General features: G+C 30.2%; 2 long non-coding RNA genes and 1 pseudogene across 2 annotated transcripts in view; 1 reads left to right on the top strand and 2 right to left on the bottom strand.

Moving 5' to 3' along the window:
* LOC107637334 overlaps positions 1-7,946 on the top strand; it is a 59,553-nt pseudogene that overhangs the window by 17,635 nt on the left and 33,972 nt on the right.
* LOC110271351 overlaps positions 1-7,946 on the bottom strand; it is a 26,050-nt gene that overhangs the window by 15,394 nt on the left and 2,710 nt on the right. The gene's annotated exons all lie outside the window — the stretch shown is intronic.
* LOC107635418 lies at positions 2,278-3,521 on the bottom strand. The gene is made up of 3 exons (XR_001619248.2): positions 3,127-3,521; positions 2,863-2,948; positions 2,278-2,598 (listed from the first exon to the last, which is right to left on the bottom strand). It is a non-coding gene; the product is annotated as an uncharacterized LOC107635418 (long non-coding RNA).

The following is a 7,946-nucleotide window of genomic DNA, read 5'->3' as shown; positions in this document are numbered from 1 at the left end:
AGATGAGGGGAAGGAAGAAGAGGGGAAGGGGAAGGGGAGACGGCGCCGACGAAGCTTGGAGTCGCCGTCACTGTCAGGAATCAAAACTAGAAGGAGAGAGAGCTCGCGAGGAAGAGAGGAGATGCGAGTCAGGGAGAGAGCTCGCCGTCACGCTCCGCCATTGCCGCTGTTGCTATTGACCTCGCTGCCACTTCGCGTCCTTGCCGATTCTGCTTCTGCTTCCGATTCGGCTTCTGCTTCAGCTTCTGCTTTCGATTCGGCTTTTGCTTCTGCTTTCGATTTTGCTTTTGCTTCTGCGTCTGATTCTACTTTTAATTCTGATTTTGATTTGTTATTTTTCTGATTTCATTATTGTTCTGTGTTGAATTTGTTGTTGAATTTGATGTTGTTGTTTATGAAATTGAATAATGTGTTATTGTTAGTGTTGAATATTGTGTTATTGAATCTGATTATTGGTATTTGGTGGGAGTAAAGGATGTGGTGGTGATGGAGGGTATTTTTATTCGTAAAAAGTCAAAAAGACGATTTTAATACCAAATGAAACATTGGGGATGATTTTAAATCCAAAATAATGTTGGGGACGAATTTGATTTTAACCCTAAATCTTAGGGACCAAAACAGTACTCATCTCTACCATTAACTATAGTAATATGTTTGTTTACGAAAGATTATTGCCTCGAAGATAGCAACGAGCATAACTTTATTTGCTTCGTTAGGATTTGTGGTAAATAAAGAGTAATTGATGAGGATTATATATATAGAAACTATTATAAATGATATTGTCTACATATTCATGTGGCAGTAATGAAACACCTCACTTTAAATAATGGTATACATAAGCACCATCATTAAATTTTACATGATGAATTGACTAAGGACATAACGTATTCATTGTTTACTATCATAGATTGATTACTTGATTAGAACTTTTTTTTTCAAAGACTAATTAGTTCAAAATTAAAATTCTCAATAACCTAATTGTTACTTTATTCCACTACAAAAAATTTTGGTTAAAACGGCAGTTTTTTTGGGTATTTACGGAGGTTTGAACCGCCATTATTACCAGGAATAGTGGTTTAGAAAGCGACGTAATTCTGGGCGCCATTTTGGTTATTACAGCAGTTTTTAAAAAACCGCCACAATTTTTTTTGGGTTAAAACGGCTGTTTTTTTATAGGTTAAAATGGCGGTTCAAACCGCCAATATTTTCAAATAAAATGACGGTTTTGGATAGGTTTAAACGGCGGTTCAAACTACCGTTATTTTCAGGGTAAAAATGGGGTCTTTGGTTGATTAAAATGGCGGTTATGAACCGTCATTTTTACCTTGACAAAGTAGCATTTTTGGTTGGTTAAAATGGCATTTTGAACCGCCGTTTTTACCCTAACAGTGGTATTTTTATTGGTTAAAACGGCATTTAAAATCGCCGTTTTTACCCTAACTAGTTTGGCTAATACCTTGAAAGTAAGAAAAATAACATAATATCATGATCTTATTTTTTCTTGTGTATCTTCTTTCTGGTTGCTCAATTCAAAATATCTTCCACCAAAATTTTGCCATCTGCTTAAAATGAAAAGTGCAAATAGTAGTAGTTATTCACTCTGGTAGTTGAATTAATTAACAAATTTAGATTCTTTATCTACTCCTATTTATAATCTTCATATGACTATATATTCTATTATTCTATCAATAAATTTGGGAATTAGGTTTTGTCATCACCAGTTCTTCTCAACTCTCTATTATTTTTCATATCTATACATATATATTACTATAGATATTAAATCCGACCAGGTTGAGTACGAACGAATTTGTTTGATTCAGTAAGTTAAACCATGTCGTTTGTGCTAGCCTTTAAAAATAATTCCAAAATGGCTACTGTGGGAAACCGAACCTGGTATCTTCAGTTTATTAAACAACGACAACCATGGCAAAAACAATAATCAATTATTATACAATAGCCAAACAAAACAGTAATTTTAGAGAATTTTTCCGCTTATGACTTCACACAATTTAATAAAGTTAATTGCGTAACAATTGGCCACTGTCAAAGACAGCATCTAACTATATCTATGTTATAAAGGATAGTAGGTAGGGGACTGAATGACATTAACCATGTGAAGAAACTCTGAAAACATCAAATTAAGAGTCACACTATTATTTTTAATGGACCTTTCCACAAGTATGTATGATTGAACCTCATCTAGTAGTTGAAACAAAAAATAGACATGCGTTAAAAAACATCAAAAACTTGTCCATCTAACAGCGCCACAATCTCATAAGTTAGAACAACATTACTTGCCATGAACTTTCAAAGTTACAATTCCAAAACATAATTGAACTTTCCTATATAAGCAATTCAGATACTCGATATCATAACTAATAATCCAAACCAAAACTATAGCGCGATGATGATAACATAAGCAAGCAAGTAAGCAATTCACTAAGTGGGAGCTAATCTGAAGAGCTTTATAGGTTGAATTGTGAGCTTGTGAGATCCAATTTTCAGCTTCTTCGAGTTTAAAGCTTCCTTTGACTTCTGATTTGGTGGCTTGAAACGCAAGAGCAAGTCAGCGAACCACGAATAGTTTTCCTTCAACTTCTTCACGTAAATAAAAAGACAAAATGAATAATTGAGGTAAAAGCACAAATTTACACACGCAAATCAATAAATTGTAACCAAAACATGAAAGATTCAAACCAAAGCTCAATTTCAAACCAATAAAAAAAATCAAATCACTAACTACCACAAACTTAAGATTCATCCTTATATTAAACAATCGAAGATGAAAAAAAAAAGCTAAATCAAGAGAAAACAGAGGCCACAATAATAGACACAAAAATAGAAAATAAAAAGAAGACATACCTACAAGGTAAGTGACATATAATCAAGAAGGCTTGGTGACCAATGCACCAAGCCGCACAATGCGTCAATTCCTATCTCTCAAAACCCTGACAGTTATACAATTAAGATGTCATGCCAAAACCTACAATTATTATTCAAATTGAACAAGCAACACAAGAACAAATAGGAGACACAGAGGGAGAAGTCGAGGAATTTGGCGGAGAAGACGCAGAACTAAGATGGAAAGGAGAGGAAGCTAGAGGAGACCTCGCCGAAGGAGATTACCATGGGAGGAGATGTCACCAAAAGAGGTTTTCGTCGAAGAAGATGTCATAGGAGAAGATCCGAGATTGTTGCACTGGCCAGAGACATCCGAGAAGGTGTGTGTGGCTTGGAACCTGCGATTCCGTTGAAGAAGAAGCGACGGTGGAGGCTGAAAGCGGCGGTAGCGACGGATAAAGGAGGACGAGACGAGGGAGAGATAGAAAGGAGATCGAGAGCGAGACGTCGTATCTGTGTTTCAATGAGCTAGAGATCTTAATTTTCTCATTTTTATATGTGTGATAATGGCGGTTCAAAATCATCATAATCACCAGAACCGCCACTAAATATAAAGTCAATTACGGCAGCAACAAAAAATATCATAATGTTTAAATATTACGGCAATTCTTTAAAATTGTCAAAATATCAATACCATTTTAAACTCTTTTTTTGTAGTATTTTAAATTTTATTAGTTGTATAATATTGCTCTTTTTAAAATATAAATCATATTCCACGTATTAAAATAAGTTTAAGTTTAATTTATATATGCGTTTTATACGAGTTTAAAATAATCGATTCGATTTGTACTACTAAAAACTTGTCATTAGCCACGAAATTTTAGCTATGATCTGATTGAAGTTTTATGACAAACTCAAATAGCAGTAGCATTCTACAGAATTTTACAGGAATGAGACCACCGTGGCACAGTTACCCAGGTTTATTATTCTCAACTTTTGTATCCCTCTCTTGAGACTACCGTGCAAAGTTACCCATGCTGATCCATAGTAGGAGTGTCTGCGGTGTGGATCAATTTTGAGTAAAATTCATTTGATTTGGATACTAATTTTATTTATGGTGTAGTTTGGATTGGATTGGATTTACGATTTTGTAAATTAAAAGAATTATATATATATATATATATATAAAACAAGTTTCATGCTGCATGGAATTTAATTTGCATATTAACATAATTTTAAGAAAATTTGTACAATTTGCAAACTTTAGTTTTTGGTTGATGAGATTGATTTTCTGTAAATCCTTCAAGATTGTTCATCATGTCTTCAAGAGAGAGAGAGAACGGTTGGGAGTTGGGACTTGAGATTATCATGACTTTTAGGTCACGTTACTTTACTTTGTTTGATAATATTGTCCTACCAACCATTGTTAAGTTATTTAAAATAAATAAATAAATAACATTTTGAACATAAAATATTTATTAAATAATCATACATAAATAATATAAAAATATATAACAAATTAAACATGTTATAAATATGATTGTAAATATAATAATAAAATAATAATATTATAACACATTGTGCGATTTGGATTTGATTGGATCGGTTATGAAAATTAGATCTGAAATTCGATCCGATCCACGGTTGGCAAAAAATATAGAATCCAATCAAATCCAAATTAGTACGATTTTAATCAGTTTTTTATTTGGATTGAATTGGATAAGCAGTTTAATTCAGATCGATTTAGTTTTGAACACCCTAATCCACAGGTTGAACTAGTGGCCAAAATTATATTATTGGTCAATTACTATTTACTAGTTCAATTTTAGTAATTATACTAAGATTTACTTATTTTATTAAAATTTTTAGTTAGGTCTTTGTATTTATTTTAATTAGATTTTTATACTACTTTTAATTTTGTAATTATTAAGTCATTTTCATGTCAAAAATATTAAAATTAATAAAAAATTTCTCTCAAAATACATGCAGTTAAATATCTAATTAAATTTGTAATTATAAATATTTTTAATTTACAAAAAAAATATTCGATTAATTCTAATATTTTTATACTAAAAAGAATTTAATTATAAAATTAAAAGTAAACATAAGAATTCAATTGAAAAAAAATATAAATACTTAATTACAAATTTAATAAAATTATAACGAGCAACAGAATAATTAAACCTTACATTAATAATTAACGTAAGTGTATACAACTTGAATACATTATTGTCGATTTAGAAAATTAATTTGTTTTTCTTAACGATTTGTCCAAAATAAAATAAATTGTAGAGAGGAGTAGTAGTAGTGCAGCAACACCAAACTCACCCAATTCTGTTATAACTGTCTGGACAGAATTGAAAGAAGTTGGTTTACCTGCCCAGGAAATCATTTGATCAATGTTGATATTTACATGCATACTAATTGTTTACCCTCTAATTGTATTAGATATTGAAAAATACACACATTCAATTCAGGTCTAAGATCAGAATTTCTCATTCTTTTACTCTCCTCTTCTACCTTATATCATCTCTTCTGTACTTTCACATAAATAAATACAACGTTTTTTTAGCAACAGAGAGAGAGAGAATAAAAGTTAGTTGATTACTTGATTATCAATATATTAATTGTTGCGGTCAAAGCAAATCATGTATGTTGTGCACTAGACAAGTGTATCAATGAATAATTTGACTGTAGAACAACGTTGAATGATTTATCATGTATATGTGTAGTGTAAAGATTTGATTGCAAAGTGTTACGTGTTTATATTTTATAAAACCTTGATTAGAAAAGTTTAAACTATATATAAAAATTTAATGAAAAACTTACACAAAATATAATTACGGATCTCAATATTCCAAATTTATAGGCTATAAAATCGAATAAAAATTATACGTATTTGTAAAATAATTCAATATTTATTTTCCTGTTTCAGATATTTTTTTAAGAATAAAATACTTTAAATTTGTCACAAAAAATTACAGAAGAGTTCATAAAAAATTCACATTAACATAGAGACTGGCATACCCAAAAAATAATTAAGATATGAACGGACCATTCAATTTCTTGTAAGTGTTGGACGCTTGAAATATTGTCAGTCGGAATTGTAATTATGTATTATTATATGCGGAGCCGACATAATAGACTTAGAGACAATAAAGTGTTTAATTTTTGCTTTCTCTAAATTGTATATATATACGTTTAATGGTAAAAACTCCATGTGAATGACGATTTCACGTGAAGTTGATATCTGAGAGTCGTTAGATGAAAATTTAGTCAAATCATTTAACAGTTCTCAAGTTGATTTGACTAAATTTTCATCTAACGGCTTTCGGATATCAATTTCACATGAAGTCGACTGTATCTGAGTTTCCACCATGTTTAATATAGTTGATATTTTATGTACGTTGTTGAACTGTGTTGTATTCTATTTATTATGTGGTGAAAAATCGCAGCTATCGCCTATCAGATTAAGTTTTTTATGATCTTATGTTGCGATATATTTTACATTATAAATTAGAGGATCCAAATTTCTGACGAACATGTATGACATGTAAGAGTATTATTGAGAGAGAACGAAAACTAATATGAAAGAATGAAAATTATATTTGCAGATGGTGAAAATTAGTAAAGTTAATTTTAAAAAATAAATAAATAATAATTAAATAAAATAAAAGATAATAAATAATTTTAATTTATAATTTTAGAATTTTAATGGTTGAAAAAGAGAAGAATTATATACCTTTAATTAACGGATGGTTCATATTAAAGAGACTCACTTATAAATTGAGTTTTTTTTAATTCATTTCAATCAAGTCATCTAGATAGAATAACATAATATTTCTTTGAATAATTTTTTTCTATATATGATAGAGAGAAGTGTGTTCTTTTTTTGTCAAGAGAGAGTGTTATTGTAGTCTCCTTATGATAAAGAGAAGTTATAATTCTCAAAAAAAAAAGTTATTTAATTGTTTTCATATTTTATACAAATTTCTAATTTTTCATCTTTATATTTTACTGTGTCATTTGTCTGGTACCTAACACAGATTTTCTCAGTAACTTGTTAATCAATTAAGGAATACAAAGAACTAGCTATTTATAACATACACTAAACTAACTACCAGAATTAGTTAAGCTTCACTTACCAATTCAATAAAGAAAACAAGAATTTAGTTCAATCAAAAGTTCTAAATTCTATTTCAGCAGAGAGTTTCTGCTGACTATAATTTGTTTGTTGTGTTTCAGGCTACAAGATTTGTTCCATAATAAATATAATAATCTGTTTCTGATTTTCAATCTTCTAAATTGTTTGCCTAATCAAAATCTGAAAAAACAATAAATCTTATTTTAGATGATTTATGAAATTCAGGTTTGAGACGTAGCAAAATATTTAAGACCATCTCCAGTAGGGAACTCATTTCAGTTCCTGTTTATGGCCCACCTGTCATAAAAAGTAACTCCACATCAGCTTTTGCGTCATAAACAATAAATAGGAACTCAAAGCATCTCTCTCTTCTCCATTAGGAGGAACTAACTTTAGTCCCTGTTGTGGTCCCACTTAATTAAAAAATATCAATATTTAATATAATTAATCATTATAATTATTATTAAATTAATTATTATTTAATTATATAATATAATAATTTAATTAATTAATATAATTATTTAATTAATTAATATTTTATATAATTATTTATTTTTTATTTTATTTGCCATTTGGCAAATTTATACTGGTTAATGGGAGTCCCCATTCAGAGGGACTCCCTTGCTTTGAATCACGTGAAGGAACTCAAATGAATTCCTCTCCAACGCCAATCTCTCTTTTCTCTCTGACAGGCACAGTGGGAGGGCTCTATTTATTTGCCCGTTGGAGATGCTAAGTACTCTCTTAATTGTTGTCCAATGTTGAGTAGTCACAAATTGGCTTAATTTATTCATAGAAAAAGCAATGTCAAGTCTAATGGTCAACACATATTCCAATTTCCCACAATTGTACGATACAAATTGGAAGTTATAAAAAAATGTTCCAGATTGAGCTGTGAGTCTAAGAAACTAACCATATATAGGAATTTGCATTGGTTTTGAACCTTGCTCTTATTTGCAAT

This window comes from Arachis ipaensis, chromosome B04 (assembly GCF_000816755.2).
Source record: "Arachis ipaensis cultivar K30076 chromosome B04, Araip1.1, whole genome shotgun sequence".
NCBI classification, from domain to species: domain Eukaryota; kingdom Viridiplantae; phylum Streptophyta; class Magnoliopsida; order Fabales; family Fabaceae; genus Arachis; species Arachis ipaensis.
The sequence above is the reverse complement of the archived record's forward strand: the minus strand, read 5'-3'. Positions and strand labels throughout refer to the sequence as shown.